The sequence below is a fragment of the Eumetopias jubatus genome, unplaced genomic scaffold (assembly GCF_037043125.1).
Source record: "Eumetopias jubatus isolate StellerSeaLion01/CBP00866 unplaced genomic scaffold, mEumJub1_p1.0 scaffold_10, whole genome shotgun sequence".
In the NCBI taxonomy this organism is placed as follows: Eukaryota; Metazoa; Chordata; class Mammalia; order Carnivora; family Otariidae; genus Eumetopias; species Eumetopias jubatus.
In genome coordinates, this window is record NW_028274816.1 from 94,881,548 (window position 1) to 94,900,062 (window position 18,515).

The following is an 18,515-nucleotide window of genomic DNA, read 5'->3' on the forward strand; positions in this document are numbered from 1 at the left end:
GGTTGAGCATGTGATGCTTGATTTCTACTCAGGTCATGGTCTTGGGGTCATGGATTGAGTTCCACGTTGGGCTCCCTGCTCATAGTGGAGTCTGATTTGAAGTTCTCCCTCTCCCTCTGTCCCTCTCCCCCTGCTTGTGCTTTCTCTCTCTCTCTCTGAATAAATAAATGGAATCTTAAAAATGTATTTTGAGGGGAATGTGGACTAACAAGTTATCATTAATACCTGAAATTAGACATTTATTTGCCTTTTGCTTCTTTTGGTTTCTTTGTAAATATTTGGTGATTGTAACTATAGTGGATTCCATTCTGGATCATGTATAGAAATTTTTTATGTTTGTTTGTTTATTTATGGAATCTCTACACCCAAAGCAGGACTCGAACTTACGACCCCAAGATCAAGAGTTACATGCTCGGGATGCCTGGGTGGCTCAGTTGTTGAGCGTCTGCCTTTGGCTCAGGTCATGGTCCTGGGGTCCTGGGATTGAGTCCCTCATTGGACTCCTTGCTCAGCGGGGACCCTGCTTCTCCCTCTGCCACTCCCCCTGCTTATGCTCACTCACCCTTTCTCTCTCTCTCACAAATAAGTAAAATCTTAAGAAAAAAAAGAGTTACATGCTCTTCTGACTGAGCCAACCAGGTCCCCCTGGGTCATGTATAGAACTTTATTATTATTTTTTTTCATGTATAGAACTTTAAAACAAAGATGGACTTTTTGCCCCAGCTCTTTTAAAAATTTTTAGTCCCAAAATAGTTTTAAGAAAAAACAATGAACACTTATTTTATTATTTTTTTTAAGATTTTGTTTATTTATTTGACAGAGAGCACAAGTAGGCAGAGTGGCAGGCAGAGGGAGAGGGAGAAGCAGCCTCTCCACTGAGCAGGGAGCCGGACGTGGGGCTTGATTTTTTCTTTCTTTAATGAATCATTTGAGAGTTAGTTGCAAACATCCAGATTAATCCCATAATTCAGTTTAATCCCATAAATACATCAGTTTAATCCTCTAAAACAAGAGCATCATTTTACATGACCACAATGTAATTATCAAATTTAGGTAATTAATATTAAGACTACTATTTGGAATGATTATAGTCCTTCAGATTTCCACAGTTGCCTCAGTAATGTCTCCTAGAGCTGGACTTTTTCCTCCTAAAATCCTTTCAAGGATCTTGCATTGTATTTAGTTTTCATGTTTCCCTTTTTTTATTTTTTAAGATTTTATTTATTTGACAGAGAGAGACACAGCGAGAGAGGGAACACAAGCAGGAGGAGTGGGAGAGGGAGAAGCAGGCTTCCTGCAGAGCAGGGAGCCCGATGTGGGGCTCGATCCCAGGACCCTGGGATCATGACCTGAGCCGAAGGCAGACGCTTAATGACTGAGCCACCCAGGTGCCCCTAGTTTTCATGTTTCCTTAACCTATCTAGATATAGCATTCTTGAGGAATCTAGGCCAATTATTTTGCTCAGTGCCCCTCAATTTGGACTGGTCTTATTTTCACATGATTAGATTCAGATTCAATATTTTTGACAGGGAATGCTACAGAGAAGACACAGCATCACAAGGCATTGATGTGACTTATCCCATCGTTGGTGATGTTAAATTGGATAACTTAGTTAAGGTGGGCTTACCAGATTGCCTCCACCTTTTCCCTTTGTAACCCCATAAGTATCCTGTGTATATCTTTGAGACTGTGCAAATATCTCATTCTGGAATATTCTTCCCTAACAGTGGTTTTAGATCTATTGGTAATTTTTGCCTGAATCAGCTTTTACAGTGGTGGTTGTGATTGGAAATTATAAAATTGTTTTGGCATAAATTTCACTTAAAAACTGAACACTGTGCTATATAGCTACCATTCTCATCTCTGCTCTCTGCTTTCATCTGTATGTGAACGGCCAGGTCAATGGGTGGAGTTGCTTCACAGGTTTAAATAGTTACCACATTGGGCATACACGGGTCTATTTTTTTTCATTTAATATTTTCATAAAAATATATTTTTAATAGTTAATATGTTTCAATTCTTAAAAATTTCGGACTCCGAAAACTATAGACCTGGAAAGGCTTACCGATAATTTATTCCTAAATGTTAAGTGTCTCGTGCAGTTTCCACAGCTTTGTACTTAGCAACCTAAAGTGTGACTTTAGATTATACCATTCCACTTCTATAAATCATCATCATTATAATTTTGGGACATTTAGAAGCATACCCAAATTAGCAGATTATTTGGAATTCTGTTTGCTACAAATATCTTAAGTAAAAAGATATTAAAAATTCTGGACAACTTTTTTGAAGAGTCCTCATTTTAAATTACCTCCCCCCAGAAACTTTTTAATCACTTAAGAAAGCAGTGTACCATTATTAAAGTGGTTTTATTTTTCTTTTATTTTTATTTCCTTTAAGTAGGCTCCACACACAACATGGGGCTTGAACTCAACAACCCTGAGATGAGGAGTTGCGTACTCTATTGACTGAGTCAGACAGGTGCGCCTAAAATGGTTTTAAATAAATGTCTGATGAGGTTACCCTGTTGCTTTTAGGTCATGTACTATTACCTAGATTAACACAGCCAATAATCAGAGTTATGAGTGGTTTTTTTTTTTTGAAGACTTTATTATTTATTTATTTATTTATTTATTTTAGAGAGAGAGCATGACTGGGGGAGGGGTGGAGGGAAAAGGAGAGAATCCCAAGCAGACTCCATGCTGAGCATGAAGCCTGATGAAGGGCTCAGTCTCACAACCCTGAGATCATGACCTGAATTGAAATCAAGGATCATGGGGCGCCTGGGTGGCTCGGTTGTTGAGCGTCTGCCTTCGGCTCAGGTCATGATCCCAGGGTCCTGGGATCGAGCCCCGCATCGGGCTCTCTGCTCGGCGGGAAGCCTGCTTCTCCCTCTCCCACTCCCCCTGCTTGTGTTCCCTCTCTTGCTGTGTCTCTCTCTGTCCAATAAATAAAATCTTAAAAAAAAAAGATATCAAGGGTCAGACACTTAACTGAGCCACTCAGGCACCCCAGATTTGTGGGTTTTGTGTACTAGATATTTCTAATACAATTCAAATCCCAGTTCCACTATTTTATGCTCATTCTCACACTTAGGATACTGTAATTTGGTGTTTAATCTTAGTAATATAACCCTAAATTACTGTATAATTTTGTGTAAGGCCTGCTTCACTGTAGTCCTTGGGATGTAGTTTATAGGAACACCTTGTGACAATAACTGGTTGCCATCTATATAATCCTCAAAAGATTATCTGATAGATTCTGCTTGAGATTCTCCCTCTCCCTCAACCCCTCCTGCTCGCGCTCTGTTGCTCACTCAAAGATAAATCTTTAAAAAAATATATATATATGTGTATATATATATTGCCTTTGACTCAGGTCATGATCCTGGGGTCCCGGGATCGAGTCCCAAGTCGGGCTCCTTGCTCATCAAGGAGCCTGCTTCTGCCGGTCCCCCTGCTTGTGCTCTCTCCCTCTCCCTCTCTCTCCCTGACAAATGGATAAATAAAATCTTTAAAAAAATTAAAAAATAGAGATAGATAAAAATTTCATGTGAACCTAATTATCCTTGGCCACTTTTCATTTCTGGATGAGTTTGTATGCTTTGATTGTCAGTGCCAGATTTGTTATGCATTGTTACAGTTCACATTTATTTCTTCTGGTTTATTTGGATATTTTATTGTTAAATGTCATTATTTTAAGTTGTTTGTCATGTAAGGTATAGTTAGTGTATAGATTTTTTTTTTTTTAAGATTTTATTTACTTATTTGAGAGCGAGAGAGAGAGCACAAGCAGGGGGAGCAGCAGAGGGAGAGGGAGAAAAAGGCTTCCCGCTGAGCAGGGATCCTGATAACCAGGATCCTGGGTCTCTATCCCAGGACCCTGGGATCATGGACCTGAGCCAAAGGCAGACGCTTAACCAACTGAGCCACCCAGGCACCGCCCCTGTTTTATTTTACTTTAAAGTGAACTTGGAGCATTTAAAGTACATGCTGGAAGGGAAGGCTCTTGGATTTGCCCAGACCATATTTACCATCCCTGTTTCATTACTAGGATGGGCCATAGCATGTAATATGCAGTAACATAAAGTCTACAAAATGAAATTTATGCCATTTTTAGCAGTTCGATTGGTGCAAGATTCCCTTAGGAAAGTCAGGACACTTAAGGCTCTATAACTTTGCTATAAAGCTTTTCGGTTTGTTTGTATATTGCTTCACAAAGAACTGTACGACAAATAGTATAATAGAAATAAATAATCAGTCCCAGGAAAGGTGCATGCAAATATGGCAACAGCAAAAGTCAACAAAACCTTTAGGCTCAGAAAGACTCTATCTGGTTATGTATTTTAAACTTTATATGTTCTTTTTTTTTTTTCTTTCATTTCTTTGCATTATGGGGCATTTCAAACATCCAAAAATAGAAGAGTATAATGAATCCCATGTATGTATCCCCCAGCTTCAACCATTACCCGTACTTTCCCAATCCTGTTTTATCTGTACTTCCTCTTACTTCCACTTTTTATACTATCCCAGAAATCAGATAATTTCATCTCTGAATATTTTACTCATATATTTTACAAGTTATTTGAATCAGGACAAGTAAAGTTTACACACTGGTTATTTCCTCTCTAGTGTAACAGAGAAGAACACAGGGAACTTTAAACCATCAGTGCTTTGTCTCACCTTGATCAGAGAGATGTTTTAATAAGAGGTTGTGTAACTAAAAAGGCAGTCTATCGCATTATAGAGAGGCTGAAAATGCTTGTGTAGCACTAATTGTGTATGATGCTGGAAGTGCCTTAGCTATTAAGAGTTCATCCCTGAGGCGCCTGGGTGGCTCAGTCAGTTAAGCGTCTGACTTGATTTCGGCTTAGGTCATGATCTCAGGGTCGTGAACTTGAGCCCTGTGTCTGGCTTTCCGTGGGCGTGGAGCCTACTTAAGATTCTCTCTTTCCCTCTGCCTCTACTCCCCCAACTCCCACTCGCACCCACACTCTTTCTCTTAAAAAAAAAAAGTTCACCCCTCACCTATAGATAGAGAAGCTGAGAGATTTTTTCTTAAATTTTTTTAAACAATTTATTTTTTTAAAAGATTTTATTTATTTGAGAGAGAGAACGAGCATGAGTGAGAGTAAGAAGCAGACTCCCTGCTGAGCAGGGAGCCCAACAAGGGGCTCGATCCCAGGACCCTGAGATCATGACCTGAGCCAAATGCAGATGCTTAACCGACGGAGCCACTCAGGTGCCCAATTTATTTTTTTGATACGGTTTTTTTTTTTTTTAAGTAAGCTCTATGCCTAATGTGGGGCCAGAACTCATGACCCCGAGATCAAGAGTCGCATACTCTACCAACTGAGCCACCCGGGCACCCCAGGAAGCTGAGAGATTTCCTCAAGATTGCTTGTTACTCAGTGGCAGTGTTTGGGCTCAAACTCAAGTTCTTTTTTTTTTTTTTTTTTTTTTATTGTTATGTTAATCACCATATATTACATCGTTTGTTTTGGTGTAGTGTTCCATGATTCATTGTTCATAACACCCAGTGCTCCATGCAGAATGTGCCCTCTTTAATACCCATCACAAGGCCAGCCCATCCCCCTACCCTCCTCCCCTCTAGAAACCTCAGTTTGTTTTTCAGTCAAGTTCTTTTTAAAAGTAAGTATTGGGGCATGAGTTCAAGCCCCAGGTTGGGCATAGAGCCTACTTTATTTTTTTTTTTTTTATTTTTTAAAGATTTTATTTATTTATTTGAGAGAATGAGATAGAGAGCATGAGAGGGGGGAGGGTCAGAGGGAGAAGCAGACTCCCCGCCGAGCAGGGAGCCTGATGTAGGTCTCGATCCTGGGACTCCAGGATCATGACCTGAGCCAAAGGCAGTCGCTTAACCAACTGAGCCACCCAGGCGCCCAGAGCCTACTTTAAAAAAAAGGAAAAAAGACTTAAACTTTCTTTTTAAAAAATAAAAGTATGTATTAATATTTTAAATTGTGTGCAAATACGCTAAAACCAGGAGAGCATCACTTACGACCATAGGTATTTAGCTAACGTGCTTAAGCCTTTCTTGCTGAACCCCTGTGCCAGGGCAAATTGGACTGTGGTTCAGGAAGAAGCAAGGGCTCAACCTCTGTTAGGAGCTGTTAGCAGATGAAATATGAAGATTAAATATGATTAAATAATTACTGAATGATAATGATTGGTAAGACAGCCTGGATGGGAAATAACTACAAGATGGGAGGAAAGTTCCTACAAACATGAAGCTATGGATTGGTTAGACCCAAAAGCAAAATTCCTGTCTTTTATATGCTTATTCCTGTCTCGGAGAGGAGATGACAAAGCAAAATAATGGCGATACAAGTTCATCTTTGTATGCCAAACGAGTCTGATGGTTAAGGCTATGTGCTGGAATGCTGTATAAAGAATCTATAGCCATGTTTCCCGAACTTTAGGTATCATGGATCAGTACAATTTCCAAAAGATTCTGGGATCTGACATAATGTTACCAAGGCTTTGTTTTGCTAACTAACCTTTAAAAAGAGCTCTATTTTGCCCTAATTTTTTTTTTTTTTAAAGATTTATTTGTTAGAGAGAGAGAGCACACAAGCAGGGAGAATGGGAGAGGGAGAAGCAGACTCCCCACTGAGCAGGGAGCCCAATGCAGGGCTTGATCCCAGGACTCTGGGATCATGACCTGAGCCAAAGGCAGATGCTTAACCGACTGAGCCATCCAGGCGCCCCTATTTTGCCCTAATTTTTCTCAGTTCACCTCCTACATGTGCTAACAGCCACTGGGCATCAACCCATGGACTTCTATTTGGAGCCACAGGTCTAGAGTATTGTCAGAGAAAGGTTAGACCTAGGCTTTCAATGGATAAGATCTGTACAGGCAGAAGTAAGTACTAAAAATAATTCAGAACTACAGTCAATAAAATTGAAATTAGCATCTTTAATTTGCTGTGATGAATTATCTTTTTCTGTAATAATTTGCTGCTTACAGGATGAATATGATACTGCTTTGAGTTTAATGTAATCCACTGAAAATCATGTGATGATTCACGTCTCCCACCATTTTTCTCTTTGAACTGTCATGAACTTTTCATTTCCATAGGCGGCCATGACAACATTTTCCCTTTATTTTGCACAAAAGCTTTTCTGTCAGCATATGCAAGTTTTAAATGTTCAGTTACTAAAACAGTCATCTAGTTCGGAGGTTTGGTAAACTATAAGCAATGGGACATAGCTGGCTGACTGCAGTTTTTGTGTGGCTCCCAAGCTAAGGATGGTTTTTATATTTTTTAATGGTTAGGAAAGAAAATCAGTAGAGCAATAATAATTCTTGACACGTGAAGATTATATGGAATTCAAATTTTAGTGTCTGTAACACTACCCGGCAGCCAGTGGGTTGTGCATGTGTCACGTCGTAAGGTGAGGCCCTGTAGGGACCACCCATGGCCAAGGGACCACAGCATTAAATAGCAAATGAAAGGCACCATAACAAGTTGAGAGAGAGACCGCAGAAGAAAGGAAAATGGTTTTTTACCTTTAATGACACTTTTCACCTGCTTTTGAGCGAGGAGCCCAACATTTTCAGTTTGTCCTAGACTTTGAAAATTATATTAACTGGCCTTGCTTGTACTTTCCTTACTCAGAGTGAGGACAGTAACACCTGCCTTCTGAGACAGCTGTGGAAATGAAATAAGATAACTTAAGATGAAAGAAGCACACTGTGCCTAGACTGGGATTCGTACAGCCCTTGAGAGTTTACATGTAATTTCCAGTACGGTGACGGTGTTGGTGTGTAGGGAAGGGTGAGATGGGTCAGGAGGTCAGGGCTGAGAAGAGCGAGGCCCAGGAAGGCCGCAGAGACTCCCACCCAAATGCAGGCAGTACAGGGAGTGCCAGGATTCTGTTCAGAGGTTTCAGTTTGACCAGCAGAATCCACAGCTTGATGAGGGCGTTGTGACGCCGGGTGCACATCGTTTTCTATGGGGTCAGCATGAAATAGGACGTGCCTAGTACTGACGCTGGGTTATCCAGGAGCCTGTGACTTAAGTAACCCACGTGTGGTGGTGCAGAGTATGAAGGTGAATAAAATGGTAACCCCATCTTCAAGTGTCTCCCGGTCGTATGGGGAAGCCAAGATACATCGTAAGCAAAACGTTAAATGTCCTAAATGCTGCAGGAGTTTTGAGGAGGGTGGAGCTTGCTCCCAGTTAGGGAATCATGGGAGTCTTTGTGGAGGAGGTGGCATTTGAAGTCCATCTTATAAGATGGGTAAAGACTGGAAATATGGAATTGAGGGGAAAGACACTTCCAAAAGAAGAGTCAAAACCAAGATCACTGGGTGCCTGGTTGGCTCAGTCAGTGGAGCATGTGACTCTTGATCCAGGGGCCTGAGTTCAAGCCCCATGTTGGGTGCACAGCTTACTTTAAAAACAAATGGGTGCCTAGCTGGCTCAGTTGGTAGAGCATGAGACTCTTGGTCTTGCGGTTGTGAGTTTGATCCCAATGTTGGGTGTAGAGATTACTTAAAAATAAAATCTTTAAAAAACAAAACAAAAAAACCTAAGATCACAATGTCTCCCAGGGCAGCAAATATGGCAAGACCTAGAGATCAGCTCAGACTACTGATAAATTCCTACTTAAAGCTTTTGGGATCATGAAGGGCAGATTGGAAGGACGCTTTGAGGCATTGTCCATCAAATCATTAGGATGAAATAGAATTTTAGTTAGAATACTTCTTTATCACCTAACATCGGGGAGACGTATTTATCCCCAGTTGAAGGGATCTGCAGAGTTTGTAGCAAGGCTCTCAAGTGACTAAGTGCCATGAGGGTTGTGATGTGTTCGGTTGAGCTGCACAATGAGTAAATATAAGATGGCAAGCATAATCCAGTTCATGTTTTAGAAAGATCTGTTGTGAAGGGAGAGTCTTCATGGAAATCCTCCATCTTCAGACCACTGCCCCCCACAGAGGGTGGAGAGGGATGGGTATTGAGGGTTCTTTACTAGCCTTCTAGGGTAGAATCCTTCTCACAAGTCTTGAAATTCAAGGATAAGAATCAGAAGTTGTGTTCCGGATACAACACAAGGAAAGTAAATCCATCAGGCCTGGACTAAGAGGGCTCAAGAGCCACCTACAGTAGGGGTGCAGGGGAGGGACGGTAGACTGGATAAGGTCGGCCGATGAAATGTTTGTGCTGATTTGGGCTTTTTATGAACAAATGTGGAGGGGTAGGCAGTCGGGCATGTATTACATTTTAGGTATAAATATAAATATGTGTAGCTTCTGGCGCCTGGGTGGCTCAGTTGGTTAAGCGTCTGCCTTCGTCTCAGGTCATGATCCCAGAGTTCTGGGATTGAGCCCCACATCGGGCTCCCTGCTTAGTGGGGAGCCTGCTTCTCCTCCCTCTGCCATCCCCCCCCCCCACTTGTGCTCTCTGGCTCTATCTCTGTCAAATAAATAAATAAAATCTAAAAAAAATTTTTTTAAATATAAATAAATTTGGCATAACCTCATCAGAAGGCAATTTGGCAATATCGACTGAAATGGAAAATCAGATAGCCTTTGACTCCTCTATTACTAGGAATTTATCCTACAGATAGTTGGTACATGTGCCCATAGAAGCATGTACAAGAATATTCATTTACACCCTTTTTGCAGTAGAAAACATTTCGAAGAAACTCACATGTGCCAGAGAATATTGGCTAAATAAATAAATATGGTACATTTGTGCAATGGTTTGATATACTGGCATTTAAAAAGGAGCAGGTGAGCATGTATCGATACGGAACCATCCCCAGAATTTAATAGATGAAAACAAAAAGCAATGGGTCTGCTATGATTAGTATAAATAATAGGGATATGTTTACCCTTAGAATATTCATAGGGGAATACACAAGAAATTAGAAACAGTGATTGCCTCTGGGGAGGGAGACCCAAGTTGAGAGTGCTGCTTACTTCTTACAATTTATACCCTTTTGTGTCTTTGGAATTTTTTACTACCCACTTCCATTGCAAGTAAATAATTTTTAAGTTAGTGGTTTCTGAACCCCTTTACCTTGTGATAGATGAAAGCGTTGCTTTCTTTTTTATTTTTAAGTAATCTGTCTACTCAACCTGGGACTCGAACTCACAACCCGGAGATCAAGAGTCACATGCTCTACTCACTGAGCCAGCCAGGTGTCCCAAAAGTATTGCTTTTTTTTTAAAGTTGTGGTAAAATACACATACCATGAAACTTACCATCTTAACCATTGTTAAGTGTGAAGTTCAGTGATGTTAAGTATATTCACATTGTTGTGCAACCCATCTCCAGAGCTTTTTCATCTTGCAAAACTGAAACTGTACCCATTAAACAACTTCCCTTCCTCACCCCCACCCCCCGCCCCTGGCAATCACCATTGTACTTTCTGTCTCTGATTTTGACTCCTCTAGATTAAACTCAGGTCTGTGAAATCATATGGTATTTGTCTTTTTGTGACTGGCTTCTTTCACTTGGCACAGTATCTCTAAGGTTCATCCACACTGTAGCCTGTGTCAGACTGCCCTTTTTTAAGGTCAAATAATATTCCACTGCATGTACATAGCTCGTTTTGTTTTCATCCTGTCAGTATCACATTTGTGTTGCTTTCATGCTTGGCTGTTGTGACTAATGCTGCTGTTGTAAGGGAGGAACAACTTAACTTTTTTCCTCTACCCGCTAAGGTTCTCTGGCTGGGGCCCTGCAGATTGGGTTGACTCAAGATAGATGAATAGGAGAAAAATGGTTTCTTAACGAGTGTGTACACACGGGAGAACTCAGCGATGAGGGACTCAAAGGGGTGATTTGACTCGGGCTTATATTGCATCTTAACAAAAGAACAATAAATTTCATAGAGCAGCGACAAGACTATGTACTTCTAGGGGCAGCAAAGTATGGGAGGGTAACTATTTGGGGGAAAGTAGTGGAAAATAAGGGCTACTTAGTAGGGTTTGTTATGTGGAGTCCTCTGGTACTGTTCCTGAGCTGGAGTCTATAGAGTTGTCTCTGATGACTAAGAATTGCCCTGCCCTGGAACGCCTGGGTGGCTCAGTCGTTAAGCATCTGCCTTCGGCTTAGGTCATGGTCCCAGGGTCCTGGGATCGAGCGCCGCATCAGGCTCCCTGCTCAGCAGGAAGTCTCCTTCTCCCTCTCCCGCTCCCCCTGCTTGTGTTCCCTCTCTTGCTCTGTCTCTCTTTGTCAAATAAATAAATAAAATCTTTAGAAAAAAAAAAAGAATTGCCCTGCCCTCCTGCCTGTAGAGCGGGGGAAGGTGGAGAGTTTTTCCTGGCTCTGCTTTTTTTTTTTCAATTGCCTTCGCGCCAGCTGGTCAGTCAGTGGAGCATGTGACTCTTGATCTCAGGGTCGAGTTCAAGCCCTCTGCTGGGTGTAGAGAGTACTAAAAATAAATAAATAAACAACAAAAAATTCTTATGCCAGAGAAGCATATTTCACAGTGTGTACTCTGCACCCCTTCACTGTGAACATGGATGTACAAATATTTTTTAAAGATTGTATTTATTTATTTGAGAGAGTGAGCGAGAGAGGGAGAGAGCACACAAGCAGGGGCAGAGGGAGGGAGAAGCAGCCGCCCCCTGAGCTGGGAGCCCGATGTGGGGCTCGATCCCAGGGCCCCAGGATCATGACCTGAGCTGAAGGCAGACGCTTAACCAACTGAGCCACCCAGGCATCCCTGGATGTACAAATATTTCTTCAAGACCCTGCTTTCAAATCTGATTTTATACCCCGAAGTGGAATTGCTAGATCATATGGTAATTCTACCTTTTTTTTAAAGATTTTATTTGAGGCAAATAAGAAAACAGTGATTGCCTCTGGGGAGGAGACCCAAGTTGAGAGTGCTGCTTACTTCATGGTCCCAGGGTCCTGGGATCGAGCCCCGCATTGGGCTCCCTGCTCGGCAAGGGGACTGCTTCTCCCTCTCCCATTCCCCCTGCTTGTGTTCCCTCTCTTGTTGTGTCTCTCTCTGTCAAATAAATAAATGAATCTTAAGAAAAAAGAGATTTTGTTTATTTGAGAGAGGGCGACAGAGCGAGAGAGAATGCATAGTCAGGGTCAAGGGCAGAGGGAGAAGCAGACTCCCCGCTGAGCAGGGAGCCCCACGTGGGTCTCCATCCCAGGACTCCAGGACCATGACCTGAGCCGAAGGCAGACACTTAACTGGCTGAGCCACCCAGGTGCCCCGGTAATTCAATTCTATTCTATTCTATTCTATTCTATTCTATTCTATTCTATTCTATTCTATTTTTAATATTTTGAGGGACTGCCTCGTGTTACATTCCTACCAGCAGGACACAGGGTGCCAGTTTCTCCACATCCTTGACAACGCTTATTTTCTGGGTTGGGTTTGGTTTTGGGTTTTGATAGTAGTCATTCTGATAGGTCTGAGGTGGTAACTCATTGTGGGTTTGGTTTGAAAGGCATGGCTGTTTTAGTCTGACTCCCAGTGGCATCTCCTCCACTCCCCGCTGCTACAGTGCTCTCTCGGTCGGGTTACTACAAAAGCCTCCTACAGTCCCCCAGCTTCCATCCTTGCCCCCTGCAGTCCACTCTCCACATAGCAGATGGAGCGATCCTGTTAGAAAAAATATATATAAGACAAATTGTATGTCACTTCCCTCCCCCCGATCTCATCTGCTCTCCTGCTCTGTCTTGCTCCTGCATTCGTATGCGTTATTCTTCCTGGAGGCTTTCTTCCCTCTCCTTCTTGGGGCTTGTCCTCCAGTGTCACCTCATTGAAGCCTTCCCTGACCTCCCTGCTTACCCCCCTTCTGTGCCCACGATGGCACTCTCTATCTTTCTCTCACCTCCCCCCCAGAAAACTGTTCACTATCCAACGGATTTTACTTATTCATCTGTGGGGGGTGGGGGGTTGTCTATCCATTTAGGCTCCATGGGGGCAGAATCCTTGTCTTGCTCTCTGCTTCACTCCAAGCACTGGCTCAGCACCTGGCACATAGCAGGCATTTGTTTGTTGAATGAGTGAGCAGAGCGGGCAAGGCCACGAGATGGAGAAATGGAGCCTCTGCCCCGATACTGCGGACAGTGAGCCGCCAGGATGCCCTCGAGCCGGCGAGCGCTTCTGTAAGCAGCCTGCTGGGGTCTGCACCTGCTCACTAAAGGATCATCTCAGCGAAGGGAGAAGGGCTCTTTCTGATGTGAGTTCAAGTACACTTCCTCCTGAGCCTGAGTTCCTGCGCCTGGGTTTTACAGCAATTGAAGTAAACAGATGGGGGGCAACAAAAAGGAGGACAATTGTTGGAAGTGGACATCTTCCCTTCCTTCCCAGTGCTGCCCACCCAGAGGCTGGGGTGGGGCTCAGTCGCTGCTGTGTGAGCAAAAGTGGACTCTCTTGGGAAGGTGTTTGGTTATAAGGCTTCTCCTAGAGACTTGTCAGCAATTAGGATAACCACCCACCCACCTAGGAGTAGGCGTTGTCCAGCGAGGGTTAAATCACTTGAAAACATAACAGTGTAGAAGCGCTTTGTGAATACAGTTGACCCTTGAACAACATGAGGGTTAGGGGTGCCAAATCGCCTTGCAGTTGAAAATCCATGTGTAAGTTTTGATTCCCCCCAAAACTTTGCTAATAGCCTGCTGTTGACTGGAAGCTTTACTGATAACATGAACATTTGATTAACATTTTTTGTGTGTTGTGTGCTTTAATATACCGTATTCTTAGAGTAGTAAGCTAGAGAAAAGAAAAATGTTAAGAAAATCATAAGGGGCGCCTGGGTGGCTCAGTCGGTTGAACGTCTGCCTTTGGCTCAGGTCATGATCTCGGGGTCCTGGGATCGAGCCTCGTGTCGGGCTCTCTGCTCATTGGGGAGTCCCCTTCTCCCTGTCACTCTCCCTCTGTGCTTTCCCTCTCTGTCTTGCTCTCTCAAATAAATATAAAATCTTAAAAAATAATAATCATAAGGAGGCACCCAGCTGGCTTAGGTGGTAGAGCATGCGACTTTTTTTTTTTTTTAAGTAAGCTCTATGCCCAACATGGGACTTCAACTTATGACCCTGAGATCAAGAGTTGGAGCATATGACTCTTAATCGCAGGGTCGTGAGTTTGAGCCTCATGTTGGGCGTAGAACTTACTTAAAAATAAAAATATAACCTTTAAAAAAAACATGAGAAAATACATTTACAGGACTCTTTATCGAAAAAAAAAACCCCACATATAAGTGGACCTGCACAGTTCAAACCTCTCTTCTTCAGGGGTCAGCTGTTAAATGTTTCCCTTCTATTAGACAAAAGTTTAAGAAAAAAGTTTGAGGGCGCCTGGGTGGCTCAGTCGTTAAGCGACTGCCTTCAGCTCAGGTCATGATCTCAGGGTCCTGGGATCGAGCCCCGCGTCGGGCTCCCTGCTCAGCGGGGAGCCTGCTCCTCCCTCTCCCTCTGGGCTCTCTTGCTCTGACTCTTGCTCTCTCTCAAGGAAATAAATAAAATCTTAAAAAAAAAAAAGAGGGGGGGCGCCTGGGTGGCTCAGTCGTTAAGCGTCTGCCTTCAGCTCGGGTCATGATTCCAGGTCCTGGGATCGAGCCCTGCATCGGGCTCCCTGCTGGGCGGGAAGCCTGCTTCTCCCTCTCCCTCTCCCCCTGCTTGTGTTCCCTCTCGCGCTGTGTCTCTCTCTGTCAAATAAATAAATAAAATCTTTTAAAAAAATTAAAAAGAGAGAGAGAGATCTGTTAGGTGAGGCTGGCACCTCTGAATACAGACCTTTAGGACGTTAGCTTCTGTCTCTATAAATGCTAAGCACTCATTCAAATGCAGAATATTCTGCTAGTAGCTTGGAGCTAAGAAGTACTGGATTTACAGACCTGTTATTCTTGGTCACTCGCAGGGTGGAAATCGCTTTGTTACAATGCATCTAATTTAACTCATATCCCCCTGGATTTAGATTCCGTCTTCTGGCTGATGACCCTCAAATTTTTATCTCCAGCTTGGGATTTTCCTGCGAATTCCCAGATTTGAATTTCCACTGCCTAATTACCATCTCAAACTTAACGTACCTCAAATGGAATTCTTAATTCCCCTCCACACCTGTACCCCCTGCCCTGGACTTCCTGGGGACTTGGCGCCACACTTGCCGGGCCCCCCCATCGATCAGCAAATCCTGTCAAGCTCACCTCGAAAATATTTCCAAAGTGCCTCCTCTCCATTTCCACTGTGGCCACCTTTCTATGCCTCCTTCATCTCTCACCCTCCCGTTGCAGCAGCCCCTAGCTCGCCACTTTCACTCTGGCCTCTCCTGTCCCCTCTCCATATCAGTAAATGTGTTGCTGAAACGTAAATCACACCGGTACACACATGTCCTTTAAAAAGCCTGTATGGGGGGGCGGTGGGGGTCGCCAGCGTGGCTCAGTCAGTTGAGCTTCTGACTCTTGGTGTTTCAGCTCAGGTCGTGATCACAGGGTCCTGGGCCCGAGCTCCGAGGTGGGCTCGCGCTCAGTGGGGAGTCTGTTTGTCCCTCTGCCCCCCCCCCACCAATTCATGCCCGTTCGCTCTCTCAAATAAATAAAATCTTAAAAACAAAACAAAACCCAGGGTGCCTGGGTGGCTCAGTCGTTAAACGTCTGCCTTCAGCTCAGGTCATGGTCCCAGGGTCCTGGGAGCGAGCTCCACGTTGGGCTCCCTGCTCCGCGGGAAGCCTGCTTCCCCCTCTCCCGCTCCCCCTGCTTGTGTTCCCTCTCTCGCTGTGTCTCTCTCTCTCTCTCTCTCAAATAAATAAAATCTTAAATCTTAAAAAAAAAGCTTGCTGTAGGGGTGCACGTTTGGCTCAGTCAGTAGAGTATGCGATTCTTGATCTCGGGGTCATGAGTCAGAGCCCCACATTGGGCATAGAGCTTACAGTAAAAAAAAAAAAAAAAAAAAGTGCATATCATAGTCCTTACAACTGGAGTCCACCTCCCCTGCAGGCCCGGCCTACATAACCTGGCCAGCCCACCTCCAGCCCTGTTCACGCTGTCCCATCTGCCTGCTCTTCTGTCTCCAGCCCTACCACGTGGCTGGCTTCTTCTTAGTCTTTTGGTTTCCACCTTGGAGAGGTCTTTCCTGACTATTCTGGCCCTGCATCGACTCTTCATTTGCATCCCAGCACCGATCGCAACATTATTCCCTTACTTGTTTGCTTGGGTTTTCTGTTGCCCCCGTTAGACTCTGAGGGCAAAACCAAGATCTGCCCTGCATCCCCAGAATCTAGAAAGCACCTGGTAGGGCAGACAGCCTCAAAATGTATGGAATGCGGGGCACTCGGCTGGCTCCGTCGGAGGAGCACGTGACTCTTGATCCCGGGGTCCTAAGTTGAGGCCCCATAGTGGGTGGGAGAGCTTCATAATAAAAAATAATCTTTTGAATGTTATGAAAAGAGACAAGATGTTCTTACCGTGAGATAACCTAGTTGACTGCCTAGAAGTATTTCATCAAAGAAACTGTGCCCTGGGGCGCCTGGGTGGCAAAAAAAAGAGGGGCGCCTGGGTGGCTCAGTTGTTAAGCATCTGCCTTCAGCTCAGGTCATGGTCCCAGGGTCCTGGGATCGAGCCCCACATCGGGCCCCCTGCTCAGCGGGAAGCCTGCTTCTCCCTCTTCCTCTGCCCCTGCTTGTGTTCCCTCTCTCGCTGTCTCTCTCTCTTTCTCTCTCTCTCTCAAATAAATAAATAAAATCTTAAAAAAAAAAAAGAAAGAAAGAAACTCTGCCTTGTTACCAGCAGAGCACCTGGGTCTGGGCTGAGCCAGCTCATTTCCAACCTCTTGACCTTATTTTTGGATAGTGCTTTAGTTCATCACACGACCTTCCATGCATTAGCTCATCTTTTCTTTGGATGAACTTCTGCAGGTGGGTATTTCTGTTATTTCCCCTTTGCAACTATGGAAACTGGGGCTCACAGAGGCTGAATGACTTGCCTAGAAGGCATCACTTAGAGCCAACTGTGTTCATCCTGTTTCACTTTGAGCAAGTTACTTGGCCTCACCAACCTCCCTTTCCTGTGTCCCTGCGGTCCTTTCCCATCTGCCGGGGAAATAGCAGTGAGAATCGGGAATGCAGGGACCATGCCTGGCTTGTCATTTTTCCATGTTGACATTACCCCGCCAGGGTGGCCTGGAGGGGACTGAGGGCCTCTTCTCTCTGCTCTACCTGCAAGTTTCCTGGAAGGCCAGAGACCCGGGCACCGGAGCTGCAGGCTGGGATCTCAGGGCCGGGAGAGCCACAAACCTGGGTGCTCCCAGCCTCTTCCTACATGCTCTAAACACCACACACGTGCTCACGCACACAGATGCTCAGCGCAATGGAATGTCCAGCTTGGACAAGGAGAAAGGAATGGATATTGAGGCCCACAATAAGCAGAAAAATAATTCAGCCTGGCCCCATTCCCAGGACCAGGCGTCCCTCGTGTCGTCCAGGCCCGAGTCCACACCCAGTCACTTCTGACCAACCGCCCAGCCCAGCTGCTGTCCCGGAGCCACCCCCTCGGGGCAGGGTGTATATTGGCAAGACTCAAAGAGCAAGGAGTGAAAGGGCCCGGAGAAGAGATGAGGGAAAGCGGGGGCTCTCCCTCCCCGCCCCTGCGCCCACAGGCTAATCCCTGGGGCCACAGTGCTTTGGCCAAGGCCTTTTGGGGGCAAAAGCTCAGCTCGTTCTACTCCTGCAATGGATAATGGGAAATTCAGGCAATTATGGAGATAAAAGCAGTCCCTTAAACTCTTGTTCACATCGTAGGTGAGCGAGGATTGTCGCTGTCTCTACTTTGTACAGCCATCGCAGCCAGGTATCTTTAAACTTTCATGTTTCTGGAAGCTTTGAGGCCCTTAATAAAAAGTAGCTAATCTTTATGCACTTTCATGCTCTTTTCCTTGCAGAACACTCTCAGCCCTGTGCCCCAGGTGTTTGCCCTTGCAGTAACTATACGCCTAAAATGTGCTCAGTGACTTTATTTTCCTTTTAGAGACCACGAATGAAAGGAGTAACTCTAGAGAGTTGAGATTGCTTAAAAACTGGTTTATCAAATTTAAAAACTATCTTAAATAGGTATGCCTGTGCACCTTAATATTACAGTGTAATGCTATATTTTTACTGATTACCACCTTGTAAATGAATCCATGTTGGACTACAACAGGGAGATAGAAAGTATGGATGATTGTCTTGTAATTGATAGTTTTTCTTTAAGACCAACATATGAGCTAGGGCGCCTGGGTGGCTCAGTTGGTTGGGCGACTGCCTTCGGCTCAGGTCATGATCCTGGAGTCCCGGGATCGAGTCCCGCATCGGGCTCCCTGCTCGGCGAGGAACCTGCTTCTCCCTCTGGCCCTCCCCTGTCTCATGTGCTCTCTCTGTCTCTGTCTCTCTCATTCTCACTCTCTCAAAATAAAGAAATAAATCTTTTAAAAAAAGTCATCTTAAAAAAAAAGACCAACATATGATCTAAAGATAATTTAGAGTCTTTAAAATGTAATTTAAAATCTTTAAAAAAAATAAAATGAAATAAAGTG